The 14,749-nt window shown below is 35.6% G+C and overlaps 1 protein-coding gene across 1 annotated transcript in view; it reads right to left on the reverse strand.

Annotated features, from left to right (window-relative positions):
* The window catches only part of LOC5573499 (calcium/calmodulin-dependent 3',5'-cyclic nucleotide phosphodiesterase 1), a 437,832-nt gene extending 423,869 nt beyond the window's left edge, over positions 1 to 13,963 (reverse strand). The window contains 1 exon segment of the mRNA XM_001660854.2: positions 12,828 to 13,963. The gene's annotated coding sequence lies outside the window, so the exon portion shown is untranslated.
* Between the last annotated feature and the right edge of the window lie 786 nt (positions 13,964 to 14,749).

Consider the following 14,749-nt stretch of genomic DNA (forward strand, 5'->3'; position numbering starts at 1 on the left):
TAGCTTTCAAGAATCGAAATCGAAACTTCGTCTTAAAAACAAGTTTTTGATCTTCAAACAAATTTTCAGGCTGGTCTATGCAGTACTAATATGTTCTAATACCAGGGAAAAAGCTCTGCAGAGAATTTAAAATACAATTTTGAAAATAATTCTGAAGCTTCCTCCCTGGTATCACCTGTAACAATGAGTTACATAGAATATCCAATGTTGAAACATTGAAAAAAATATCGAATAAAGTTATTAATAAATTTAGACATAAATCGTTGCAATCTTCCATTGCCTTGATTGATGAGTTTTATATTTAGGCAAAGTTAAGTAAATTAAATTGAAAGCGTTTATTTTTTCTATTGTTAGCTGGTTAAATCAACTCACCAGTAAAAATTCGGAGCTGCTATGGCAAATGAAATGTAATATGTTTTTAACAAAATGTTAATAAATGTTTAATCTAGTTTCGCCAAAACACCTAGATATAAGAAATGAATGTAATGTTTGGAATGATCCTAATCAAAATTGAAAAAAAAACAAAACAGAAAAAAAATTATGAATATTAATATTTGAATACCAACGAAGCAGAAACCATTACTGGTAATTAAAGCTCGGCAGGAACCCCTGTTGTCATTGAATTATCGAGCATGAGAAACTCGGTGCTCATTAGGAATGACAAAACAGAAAAATACCGCCAATTAGTTTGCAGGCAAATTTAGGTTTCTCTCTCTAAAAAAAAACCTCCCAATCAATACCGAACGGATCCGAACGCCGCCGCCCAGAGTAATTCATCAGAGCACGTAAAAGACAACATGCATTCGAAGGTTACACTTGACATAAAAAAAAAAGTTGACCGATTCGTCTGGCACTACTGCTTTACTGAGCCGCGCCGCTGTTGATGCTGTCGATACACGACCCCTGAAAACTTGACGACAACAGCAGGCACCAACAACAGAGATCCATACAAAATCTCGTTTTACCACGCGGCGGCGTGGTCGGCTCAATGTTTATGCTTCGGATTTACTGCCGCGCACTGTCTAAGGTGAGGGTATGCGATATGGATTTGTTTGCATGTACAGTCAACCCTCCATGAGTCGATATTGAAGGGACCATCGACTCATGGAAATATCGAGTCATAGAACAGCAATGCTATGGGAAGCTGTTCGAGGGGACCATCATAGTAACCATGAAATTTTATTTTTAGTATGGTTCCATGAGTCGATATCGAGTAATGGAACATCGACTCATGGAGGTTTAACTGTATATAACATACGCGGAATTTCGCGGCTAATGACGAAACGAAATGTAAAACAAGTTTCGTGATATTCGATACAAAATCTGTATCGTATTGGATTTCGTATCGAATATCAGGAAACATTTTTTTTATATTTCGTTTCGTTTAGTCAATTCGAAACGAAACGATTTTTTTATTTTGTTCATGGAATACTCTTTCAGGATCTAAGTACCGTTTTGACTCATATTCCGAACACTTAAGACCAACAGCAGTGTTGCAGCGTTCAGTCTAAAATGCATCACTGACCAACAGTGACTTTAAATGCATCTGATAGGCATAAATTAGCTGATATCGGTGATTTTTTTTATTTCTTCACAAGTTCTGATTGTTGTGATTGTTTGCTGATACCATTGTTTATTTAAACTTGTTTTGTACTGTTTGTATGTAGAAGTATAGAACAACATTTTGATTCAAATGCCGAACACTGTGTTCATTCTGTCTCATATTCCGAACACCTTGAATCAAATTCCGAACAGCACAAATAAATCATATTCAAATGAATAATTTCACAAATAAATTAATCTGAGCTAGTTCTACTGGTCTCAAACTAGATAATCATCACTACTCCCGAGATATAAAATAGATTGGAAAATGTTTAATTTGAGTTGCAATTGACTTCCATTTTCAGGTTATTTGATGACATATTTCAGCGAAGCATTTCAATAAATCGTCATACAAAAACCGAGTGCGGTGATAAAAAATGGAACCAACATTATTTTTTTTTCCGTCTATTTTCTGAATTTTTTTTTATTTTGTGTACTGCCGTGAATCACAAAAAAGGATCAAGTCAGATTGTCCCATACTGAAAAGTAATCGCTAGAGACAATGGAAATTCGCTTGAGCTTGTGCTTGATTGGCCGCCCATGGTTTCTACTCCAGTATCACCAGATCAGCTGCACTTACACAAGGAACCAACCAGATGACTTGACGTTTGGGACTAGCAAACTCCCACAATGCAGACCAAGGAGGCGAAGGGGGAGGAATTGATGATGCATTTAAAACTGGCCCACAGTAGTCCACGTCAGTTCATACGGGAAGGGTTAAGACTGGTGGAACTTTATGGCAGAGAGGCTTTCTGTTTGATTAGCAGGCTGCCTATGTATCAGGCGTAAGGAAAAGCGTGCTATAATGATGGAAGGGATTGAACCTATGATCTTCTTCCTATGGAGCAGAAGCGGTAGACATTAGACCACCATTCCCGTCACTAGGGACAATGGAAATTTGCGGCATTTTTTTTGAAATTACACGAGTTACCTTGGCGATGAACTCAAAATTTCGCGGCTATGCCCTTCTGCCCATATTTTACCCAAAAACACATTTCCAGTAAAAATAACCTTCAAATGTGGACAATTTATGGAATTTCATTAGATATAGTTAATAATTGAACAAATTAAAATTATAAGATTAATATCAGAATGGTTATGTAAAATTTGAAACGAAAGTAAGACGTCCAAATTTAAACTGAACGGGTATTTTTTTCTATGGAACCTCAACTTGAAGATGAATATACAATCTTCATTAGCAAAAACATTCAAATGCATTGTGATTTTCGTATAAACTCTCCAAATTTAACTAATTTTGCAGCATGTCCTAAATTTCATGTCGAAATCCAAATTTAGCGCCAATTTTCATTGTTCCAAGTAATCGCATATCATTCCCACTACCGATTTCCATAACAAACACTCGTAACACTAAATATACATGTGCGATGGTCATTTTTATATTTTTCACGGGAAGTTATCGGAGTCAAACGAAAACTGTTAAAATTTTTGTCCAAATTTAATCATATTTCCACCTGCTGAGATTTTTTTAATATTCGTATGGAAAACAAGTTTGTAAAATTGACGCTTATTTTGAGCTGTTCGGTAATCCAATCCGCATGGTTATAAAATTAATTGATTCATTACGCGCGGTAAAGATGGACAAATTGTGGGTGAAATTATGAAAAAAAAAATTCACGTGCTCAGCAAGAGTCCTGGGTTCAAATCCCAGCCGAGCACGTGGATTTTTTTTTTCATAATTTGTTCATCTTTATCACGCGTAATGAGTTAATTAATTTAATAAGTTTGTTAACTTTATAGTTCATTTTCCCAGTGCCCACTTTTTACAGATGGGACTGACTTGCGACTCCACTGCAGTGTAGAAACGTGAAGAACAGGTCATGTACTAATTCGCAATTATTCAAATTTATTAGTGCACATCTAGGTTTGTAAAATATTAGCCATTATGCCGCCACCAAGAATTGACAGTGCACTTTGGATTGTCGGCACCCTCGTTATCCCTCTTGAACGGTTCCTAGACGATGAGATGTTTCAACTGAAAGTTCGATCAGGCGAGTTCGTTTTAATTGAAATCGGCATGCTTTGTGAATGCTTGTGGGCCATTTGTGATCGGGTAAAGGTTACGTTCTAAAGTCTCTAGTTACGCCCAAGACTCAAAAGCGTAAACCGCACAATCGATAACCAATTTAAAAAAAAAAAAAAAATTAAACCGTCATCAGCCAAAGGCTGCACAGACTGAACGAACACTAATATTAGACAACGGACAACACGGAACATCCAGTAGCCCAGTGATGGATTTTTCGTTTGACGAAAAGTTTCCACCGACCGGAGCGGGAATCGAACCCACACCCCGTGACACAATACGCCTAAACAACTGACGCCGCTAACCGCACGGTTATTCTCATGATCACTCCACCATTCTAAGTAATTGGCATAAGAAAAGGGGGGCCAGTCCCCTCCCCCACCACAAAGTCATAGAAGCCCCCCTTCCCCCAGAATTTTCGATGACAATAACTAAAAAATAAAAAGAAATACAATTACATTATTCTACCGTGAAGCAAAATCTTATGAAACAATTTATTAATTTAATAATTAATCAATTATAATTGACGAAACAACTCTTCAGTAGTAACAATCGATTATTTTGTTCAATCGTGGCTGACGATCGATTTTTTTTTAACATCTTCGTTACAAAAAAAAAACCTTTGTACAAAAAAGCGTCAATATTCTGGAAACTCGATTCCTAAAATTCGTAGTAATGCAAACCATGATGTTTTCAATGTGTAAGTTTAGGTTATATTCACTGCATTATGATTTCCAATGTTGTAGGAGGAATCCTCTGCTCCATGATAAGAATTAATTATAGAAAAGAGCTTTGAGCTTTGATTGGCCTGTGGATGCTACACCAGTATTGCCAGATCAGCTGCACTTACACAAGGAACAACCAGATGACTGCTTGGGACTAACAGACACCCTCAGTGTATAAGTGCTGATGATCTTCTATTTTAGGCAACAATGGCGCCTGCCCGTCAGAATGCAGATCAATGTGTACAAGGGGAAGGAATTGATATTGCACTTATACTGGCCCACTGTAGACCGCGGAGTCCGACTGCATCTGCGGGAGTGTATGGATTGGGGGAAAGGCTGTAAGGAAAGACGTGCTTTAATGATGGAAGAATGGAAGTAGTTAGAGAGAAACGGTTTCTTGCCCGTCTCTGCTTATAGTGTTTGCTATGAACGAATAGTTTGAGTGTGATAGATTAAGAATGGAAAATAGAATTGAGTGAGAGATACAACTACAAAATACGAGGAAATGGACGAGCCTGGGAAATCTTTGACCTTTTGCTTATAAAGCAGAAGCAGTAGCCATTGAACCACCAACCCCGTCTGATAGTTCTAAATTAATTTGAAAAATAGGTAAAATAACTAAAGGGATTCCTTAGACAATATTGAGTGAGAGTTTTTTGCGAAAACAAGGCTTAATTCATAACAAATCTTTTAAAGAAATTGCAAGAAGAGTTTTAACACATCTCTTGCCTTCGAATATTCAGAAGAAATTTGCTGAAACTCGTCAAAAATACTTTTGCTTTCGAACTTCTCACAAAAAGTGCTTTATGCTCCAAAAAGCAAAAACAACAGATCCTAAAAAAAAAATATATAAAAATTGTAGGAGTTTTAAAAAGCTGCAGAATTCTTATACGTATGGCAACTAATTTCTGAAAATCCACCAGTCAAATTTTCAAAGTAATGCAAAAATTTCTCCAAGAATTGAGTCCAGTGAAAACTTACGTTACGAATTTTACCATAAGACATCTTTGGAAATGTTCTTCAAATACCATTACTAAGTAACTAATTCTATGGAGGAATTTTTCGAGCAATTTGCAAGTGAAATTTTTGAGAATTTCTGCGGAAGATTTTTCAAAAGAACAGTTGAAAGTATTCTGCAATAAACTTTATAGAAATGTTTGATTTTTTTTTGTTTTTCTTAGGTAGGCTTGTGTAGAAATTTTAGTGTATTATTTTCGAAAGAGTTTTCAAGGAATGAGGGGAACAACATCAAATACATTTTGAGAGAAATTAAGGACAGGATTGGCAGAGAACTTCTCTCAAAAAACGCTAAAACATTTTCTCAATTGACTCCTGTTCGATTATGAAAATTTGATAGTATAATAGGTGGAATTGTTAGAGTTACACCTGGAAGAATCATTTAATATTTTTTAAAGGAAATCCTTGATAAATTTCGCTGCGATTATGTAAGCAATCCGTGAAGAATTTCCGAGAGGTTTCCTGAAAGAATTTCTTTGAAGAAAACTGCAGAGAAAATTTAGGAAGAACCTTAAAGGTAAAGTTGGAAAAATTGTGGGTGAGCTCTCTGAAAATTTTGTGGAAGCATACTTGCCTGATGATCTTGAATTTCGGTGAAGCTGCTAGAATTTCTTGAAGCAATCCTTAGTTATTACAAATAATCCTAAACAAATTACTAATCGGCAACTGGATTTTGAACTAACAATTAGAATTTATATGTCATAAGTACGTAGAGAACCTTCCTGGAGAAATGTTTAAAAAAATTTCAAAATAGAATAGCCTGAAGAAACTTCATACTATAATTCAACTTATAATCCTGGGAATGATTTTCTGTTGGAGTCCCGGGAAGAACTCAGTAAAAACTGTTAAAGGAGTTCTTGGAGAAAGCACTGAATAAGTACATAAATAATTCATGCAGAAATCCCCGTTCAAATTCTCAGAGAAATCTCTTAAAAGCACATGGCTGAATACTTGAAAAGTTCGTGAAAGAATTACAAAGGATATTCCTCGTAAATTCTTCAAAACATTAGACAAAGAATGAATATTTTCTGTAGCGAAAATTTTAATTTACAAATAACACTGATGGCTGCACATCTGAGATAAAATCACTAACAAATGAAATCAATTAAAATCTATGCAAACTACGAAATTTTTGACCAGACAAAAATTCTAGCTACATGAATGGTTTTATGGCAGAAATAGGAGCATACAACTTGTGTACTGGTGACGCTTGGTAATGGTGATCTGGTTGTGTTGGTTTAAGCAGATTTCAAATTTCAAAACCGTCAATAAAAGCTCATGAGTTATTCACTTAAAATTCAAAATACTTGTCAACTTTGCACTGTTGATGATCATATTATAGCATACTGTAGAAGAATTTATCTGATATCAATGTTTTTAATAACAGATAATTGAAATAAATTGTGTTCCGTTTTCCGTTTACACACATTTTAAAACAACGCAGTTGATATTTTTATGATTATAGAAAGCAGTCCTTTTTTACAAAAAATCTTTCTTTGTGGAGAGGGGAGGAGCGTTGATAACCTCGAAATTTGATTAATATGTACATTAATACATATACTTATAGCAAATTAAGGCATAATTGGATGGAATCAGCTTTTTTTTTTCGTTTCAGCGAGTAATGGCGCTTAAACCTAGGCTCTAGAGCCAGGTCAAACGGGAGAAATACCTGTGCCCCATTCCAGGAAATGGATCACAAACAACAATGGAGTGCACATAAACATTCTTAGCTACATCAATTCCAAAGATTATTTATTCGTGCATAACCAAATCGGGTCCGTAGCCTTGAGGTTATGCATTCGCTTCATAAGCGGATGATCATGGGTTCGATTCTCAGCTCCTCCACAAAAAAAAACCCGTCCAGCTACCAGAAGACGCCGCATGGAGGACCGTGCTTTGGGGAGCACATCCATCCTCCGTTAGTATCAGATGGTGACTGAGACAAACTGACCCTCTTCGAAGGCAGCTAGCCTTAAACGACTCATGAAAATGGCAAAATGAACCACCGCTAGAGCAATGGACTATGACTTATATGGAAATTGATTGGACTAACAGCAAAGCACTCTCCTACCTGCTCGGTATGAGACTAAAAGAGTTGAAAAGAGTGATGATAAATATAGATTAGTTGAAAATATAAATTGTATCGGTAAAGAAGAACTATGATTCCGGCACAGTGGCGGCCAAGTGCACAGAGTGCCTTTCAAATAAACATAAGGTATTAAAAAACCTTGTTTTTTTTTATTTTGATGCCAATTCAGTTATTTCCAAACTGTGTCTTTATTGAAAAATATTTTGACTTAGTTTTTATATAGAAACTACCCAAAAACATGATATATTTTAAATGAAAAAAATACACTTCTCATGTTTAAACCCATACACCTTCAACATAAAAAATGATTAGACTCCAGAACGAATCTATGACAAAAGGTCGAAAGGACGGTGTTCTTGATAACATAATATTATTTTAAGACTTATAAGGTAACTTGAAGCGAAAAATCAGGCCCCCATTGTAATGTTGCCTGAAAGTAATAAAATGTACAAACGAGACGGGAACAACAAACAACATTTACAAAATTTTACTGACATTATAATTCTAGCAAACATCGTTTTTGAGTTGTATTTGGAATCTTCATATGGTTCTGGCTTAACACGATTCCATCCAGGTTATTATAAGGGCTATACACATACAGCCATTCCATGAAAAACCGATTGAGTGGGTCACCGAACTCCATGAAAACTTGCTATTTTGTTCCTTATCCGAAATAAGGATACACGTGTTTTTGAATTTTTTGATTAGGGTGACCATTTCCAAAATAAGGTGACCAGAAAAATCGCAATTTAGCAAAAAAAAAAATAAAAACAAAAACTGTAATACCTCGATATAACGTAACTCGATTTTTATTTTCGTTACGTTATATCGAGGTTACGTTATATCGAAGCATTTTTTTTTCTGAATTTCGTTCATCATGTATTGTTTGGTGAGGAAATGGGTCTTACATTGATATTATTGAACTAGCAGGCATTTTCAGTTCATCTCACATATTTTTTAAAAATATTTTTCCGTATGAAATTTTCTTACATTTTTCTTTTTGTTTAATTTTTACTTTTATCTTTTTATTTCAGTATTCCCTAATGAAATGTATTCAGGATAAAACTTTGGAGGAATCCTTGAACACTCGGAGAAACTATACAATAAATTCATAAATGAGATCTTTCAGAAATGTTTAAAAATGTTAATGTTGAGCAATCCATGAACATTTCTAGCAAGCAGTTATGGAATTTCAAGAATTTTGTTATGAGGAACTCGTGGTAAAACTCTTAAAGCAAATCTTTTTGTAATTTCTGGACAGAATTTTAAAATGAATGTCCCAAGAATTCATTGAAAAATGTTTTTTTTAAGAAATAATGAAGAAATCACTAGAAAACTGTCAAAAACAAGAACTATCTTCGGGTAATTTTTCATGCGAAAGTTTATGAACGAATACGTTGTGAATTTTCGGTAGTATTTTAGGAGAGATTTCTGGAGGATCTCCGGAGGAGGATGCTCAGTTTTTGGAATCCCTGAATATATTTTTGTAATAAAAAAAAATCCATAGAAAAATTTCTAGACTTATCGTCTTCAAGAATTACTTGAAGAACCCAATGAAATCATTGGAATCTTTCTTTAGAAATTCGTGTTGGAATCAATGAAAGATTTCATTTCACATAGAATCCTTGAAGAACCTAAAGTAGTATATAGAATGGTTTCTGCATAAATATTTGTAAAAAATTCTGCAGAAAATCATAATTGAATTGGTGGAGAAATGCCAAGAAAATTGTTCTTTAGGTTTTTGGACGAATATCTGTACGGTTTTTTAAATAATTTGTAAAGCATTCCAAGAATCATAACTGGATTGTTCTTTAAAAAGGCGGCTGGAAGAATTCATGAAAAGCATTTTGAATCTTGAAAAATGTTTATATCAGTTCATAAACCATGTTTTTGATAAAAATTGTAAAAATTAATGGGGTCAAAAAAAAAGTTACGTTATATCGAGGTAAAAATTACGTTATTAAGAGGCTACGTTATATCGAGGTTACGTTATATCGAGGTATTACTGTAATAACTTTTGAACCGTTCGACCGATTTCCAATCTTTTGGGACAAAATGAAAGCCAAAGACTTTGACTTTACAGTAAAAAGATAAAATTTCACAAAAAGTGTTTTTTTACATGAAAAAAAAATCAATGATTTCCGTTTTTCGTGATTTGAAAGCCTCGGGACCAAAGGGGCTATTGCTGTTCTCATTTTTTCTTGAAAAATCAGAAAATTTTGCGTGTAGTGTCAAATTTTCAGCGATGTATGTTTTTTTTTTAGTTTTTGAGATATTTTTTTTTTTGAAAATAAAAAATCAGTCATTTTTCATCGGCACACACTGTAGGTCTCAGCGCATTAGATTTTATATTTATAAAAATATCATAACTTTTGAACAGTTCAACCGATTTCCAATATTTTTAATGGAATAAAAACTCAAGATTTCAACTCTTCAAACAAATTTTAAAAATCTGAAAAAAATATACAAAAAATATTATACCACATGAATTTATATAGAAAATTCTAGTTATTTTTTAGAAATTAACATTTATTTTAATGTAAAATAAATATTTTTTCAAAGTTTTATATTTTTTTCTGAAAAGTTGAAATCTTAAGCTTGATTCCCATGAAAAAAGATTGGAAATCGGTTGACCTGTTCGAAAGTTATGATATTTTTTAAATAAAAATTCTAATGCGCTGAGATCTACAGTGTGTGCCGATAAAAAATGACTGATTTTTTATTTTCAAGAAATATATCTCAAAAACAAAAAAAAAACATACATCGCTGAAAATTTGGTAGTACGCGTAAAATTTTCTGAACTCTCAAGAAAAAATGAGAACAGAAATAGCCCCTTTGGTCCCGAGGCCTTCAAAACACAAAAAAAAACGGAAATTATTGATTTTTTCCATTTAAAAAAAAAAACATTTTTTTGTGAAAACTTACATTTTTTCTGAAAAGTCAAAATCTTTAGCTTTTATTTCGTCCAAAAAGATTGAAAATCGGTCATACGGTTCGAAAGTTATGTATTTTTTAGTATTAAAATTTTTGCAAAATTGCGGTTTTTCTGGTCACCCTAATTCGGAAATAGTCACCCTAATAAAAAAATCCAAAAACACGTGTATCCTCATTTCGGATAAGGAACAAAATAGCAAATTTTCACGGAATCCGGTGACCCACTAGATCGTTTTTTCATGGAATGGCTGCATACTTATCTCATGATACAGATCAAAACCATCTGAGGACTTCAATCGGTATTTAATTGAAGCTTCTTTTGCAATTCTTATAAGACTCACTATGAGACTGTACTGTTCGGATCTCCAGATGATTTTTGATACAAAAATCTATTTTATTATAAAATTTGTTCCGCTTAGATATTAGTCATCTAAAATTAGTAATTTCACGAGATGAAAAACGTTCAAAAGTTTTTAGCGCATTTTTGTAGTATTATTTCACGCTTTGAAGGAGAAATGTAAGGTTACATATTCGTCAGCTTTACAGTTGACTTCTCAAGCTTTTTGCTGAGTTTAACAATGTGTTTGCAAAATAATATTGTATAATAATATTGTAAATATCTTATCTGTCATCTGTCTCCAAAATTAAACCATTTGAGGATTGATCGTGTATAACTTGTTTATTTTACATCTGTTAAATTTATAAATTGAATCTTGATCGGTTTTCTGGACATAGTTTAACATTACTTTCCGCATAGCAAAAATCCACTTTTTTTCTAACAAATTGTGTACTGGTATCCTTTGCGCCATTGTCAACTGCAGCATTTCAACTACATTATTCAGCGTATGATTTCAAATAACATTATGATATCTATAGGGCAATTCGTCACACGCTTATATAGATACCTGCTTGGAAAAACATCTTGAAACACTTGTTATTTGTCCTTCAAATAACTAAAATATGGCAAAAACGTCAGTGGCGCTTACGTCATTCTTGGAAACATGAGCAGTACATATGCTATATATGAAAAATGGAAAGCAAAATCGTGAGTTTGAAGCACATGTAAAATTATAAAATTCATGCGTCGTGGTCATTTTATTGGAAAATCTCGCATTTTTTTTGTGTACGCATATTCACCGATTTTAAATAATTATATGTTGAGCAGAATTATATCAAACGTTTTAAGTTTGTGCTCTCAAAAAAGGTTTAAAAGCAAAGGACCGAAATGTAGATGAATATAATTTTTGAATGTCTCTTACAGTTCGTCACGAAAATCCCTTTACAATACAACGAAAGCTGAAAAGTTAATAAACTATGGAATCAAGTAAGAAAAATATGGATAAAATATCACATTTAAGAGAGCTGTTTAAGATTTACTGGAGGTTATATATAAGTTTTTTTTTCGAGCAGATCAATATTTATATTTCTGGAGAAAAAGTGATGATTACCTATATCCATTATTTACTTTTCTATTACTTGCCTCAATAAAATAACAATAACCTTCTATTAAATTGATCACCGACTTTTTCATTTGTTGAAGTGCACAGCTAAACAATATTATTTATTTAAATGTATTTTCATGCACATATAAAAAGCAAATATTTAAGTCAAATTTACCTTAATTTTACAACTTCATTAAAAATTCAATCACACCAAGTTGAATAAGTTGAAGAAACGCATACTAATTTCAATCCACATGATGTTGCAACAAAATATGAATCTGGCTTTGAAGCAATCTTCAATTTACTCTACAATAAAATTTAATTACTGGCACCAAATCAAAGCTTAACTTTTCTTTCGATGCTTTAGAAGCTTAACTTTTCTTTAGGTGCTTCAGAGATATGTGCAAATTTTATATAATTTTTGAGAAAATACCATGGATTACATGGAAAAGCACTCTATATAAAACAAAACCTTAAATCAAGCTTACTAATATTCAGATTTTCCTCTCAAAAACTATTCAGGTTATTCCGTTTTATGACACTTTGATATCAGTGACTTAAGCCAGCGAAGCAACTCGCTACTGCACGGAATTCTACGGTATTTTGTTTTGAACGTCGTTTGACGGAATCATCTGAAATATCGCAGACCCTCAAGCCCATGGCACACTCTGTATACAAACACACGTCCTGCGTCTGCCCACCATCCTTCTTCAATGGTCTCCTCCTCGCACGCCATCCGCCTTATTGACTCCTTCGCGACAGATCGATCTCCGCTGCATTTCGTTTAAATTTTATGCTACACCATCAAAACCTCATGACTCTTAAAGATCACTCCATTTTCTCGCTCCATTGATTGGACCCACTCTCTTTTAAAACAAGAAGGCAAACCAACGAAAAAAAAACGGCACTAATAACTTCAACAGTGAACCAACGTCTCACGCTTCAGGCGATGACTAAGACGCCGTTCGTCCGCTCACCTTCATCAATATTTACGCGATTTTCGTTTTATAATTTGATTATATGGGATCTGTTAGCAGACGACGCACTCTCACGGACGACGATCGATTTCTGCACTCCACGATACGCGAATGATTCTTTCCCGTGACCCCGGGAGGGCCGGCTGAGGGAGGGGTCGTTTTCGGGACTTGATATGGATACGCTGGCTTTTTTTTTATTCAGAGCACTTCACGCCTCGGGAGACTGCGATCACGTCGAACACTTTAAGCGCGCGACACCAGTCACACTTCTGCCAGAATGATCAATGGACCGTCGATAGTTGTTACCGATAGCACACGATACGCGCTTGGACGGTAGACACTCTACGGGACTTGCGGTGGGGAACCTCTCGGCATCACTTTAAATTAATGGGAGCTAATTTTTCGAAATTGCTTTTTCATTGGCTTCGGGCGGATTTCTGCGCCCTCCTCCCCAAAATCGATCCACTTACAGATGGGAGTGTTACTCGAGGCTGCGGCTGAGATCTAATCACTGACGAGTCACTTGTTCAAAGTCCACGTCGTTTGGACACTTCTCTGCTCTGTTTGCAAACACTTTCGATAGGTTGTTTACTGCTTCGGGAGCATATTGCGGACGCCCGCCCTTTAATTTCCCTTTACGTGGTGGACTGGTTCACATAATTACGGTTCCCCCGTCCCACCGAGGAGTCGATAAAACACAGGCCTTCGTCATCAATATACGCGGCGGTGACGTTGATATCGCGGCGGACGACACGGACGATGGCCTTATCTTGTTTTTCCGGACCAGATCAAACACACCACAAATCACACGATAAGATCTGGTACAGGATTGATGGGTTTGACTTTCACCAGATTGTGCGTTATCGATTCACATACTCCGAACTTCAACTTCCTCACAATTTTCCGTACGTATTCACATGGATCAAATTTCCAGCTCCCGCCAAAAATAAATTCAGCCTGTCACATTCCCTTTTGCAACCGGAAACAACCTGGGACCTCACGTCCGATATCTAGGTTCAATAACTGAGGCGCGCGCGAACTCAGTGCCCTCTATGAGCAAACTGGCAACCACCCAGACAGAATGTTACCAGTAGACCTCCGACGACGACGACAACGACGACAGACTGAGACTGCGATTTTTGTGTTGTTGCCGATTGAAATGAATTATCGAATTCGGTCCGGCTGGTGGCAGCGGTTCGGGCCCTGTCTGCCCGGTCCTTTCGGGCGTTCTGTCGTCTCTCTGGGGCTGTCAGATTCAACTTCAGCCAGATTGACTACGAGCCAGTAGTGAACCAGTTCAAAGCACCCACCATCCGCGCCAAGCTCTGGCTCCGAGAGGCTGTGAGTTTTGCAGAGTCGGCATTTTCGCAATAGAGTCAGCTTGTGCCGGTAGCATCGACGTCGGCATTAGTCGGTCGGTGGGTCGGTCTTTCCGGTGACAGTGGTTGGCAACGTACAGAAGCTTGCGGTACGCTTAAAAAAACATATCTGAAATATTATCAATACATATATTGAATATTTCTTCAACTAGTATCAGTTGGCTCCATCATGAAATTTCTCATTGCCTATTCTTCGTTATATTGGATTCAGCTGATTTCAAATTACACTATTGGATGCGCTTATCGCGCAGGGAAAATATGGTGAAACAACATGCAGGGACTTGATGAGTCGAGAATCTGCAAGGGGCGTCAAATAAAGCTCTGGTCTTCACAAGTCTCAATCTCATGGTTGTGTGGGTCAATCGATTAGAATAATTCTCCTATTGTTGAACGGCTAAATCTCGCCTATTGTTGAACAGTTCATGCTCCTAATAACGTGTTCAACAATTAGCGTTCATTTTTCCCGTTCAACAAAGACTTCCAATTAGGGATTGTGTTCTTAGCTAGTAGTGAAGCCTTGGAACCGTTGCTCTTCTGACTTTA

This window comes from Aedes aegypti, chromosome 2 (assembly GCF_002204515.2).
Source record: "Aedes aegypti strain LVP_AGWG chromosome 2, AaegL5.0 Primary Assembly, whole genome shotgun sequence".
Lineage (NCBI taxonomy): Eukaryota > Metazoa > Arthropoda > Insecta > Diptera > Culicidae > Aedes > Aedes aegypti.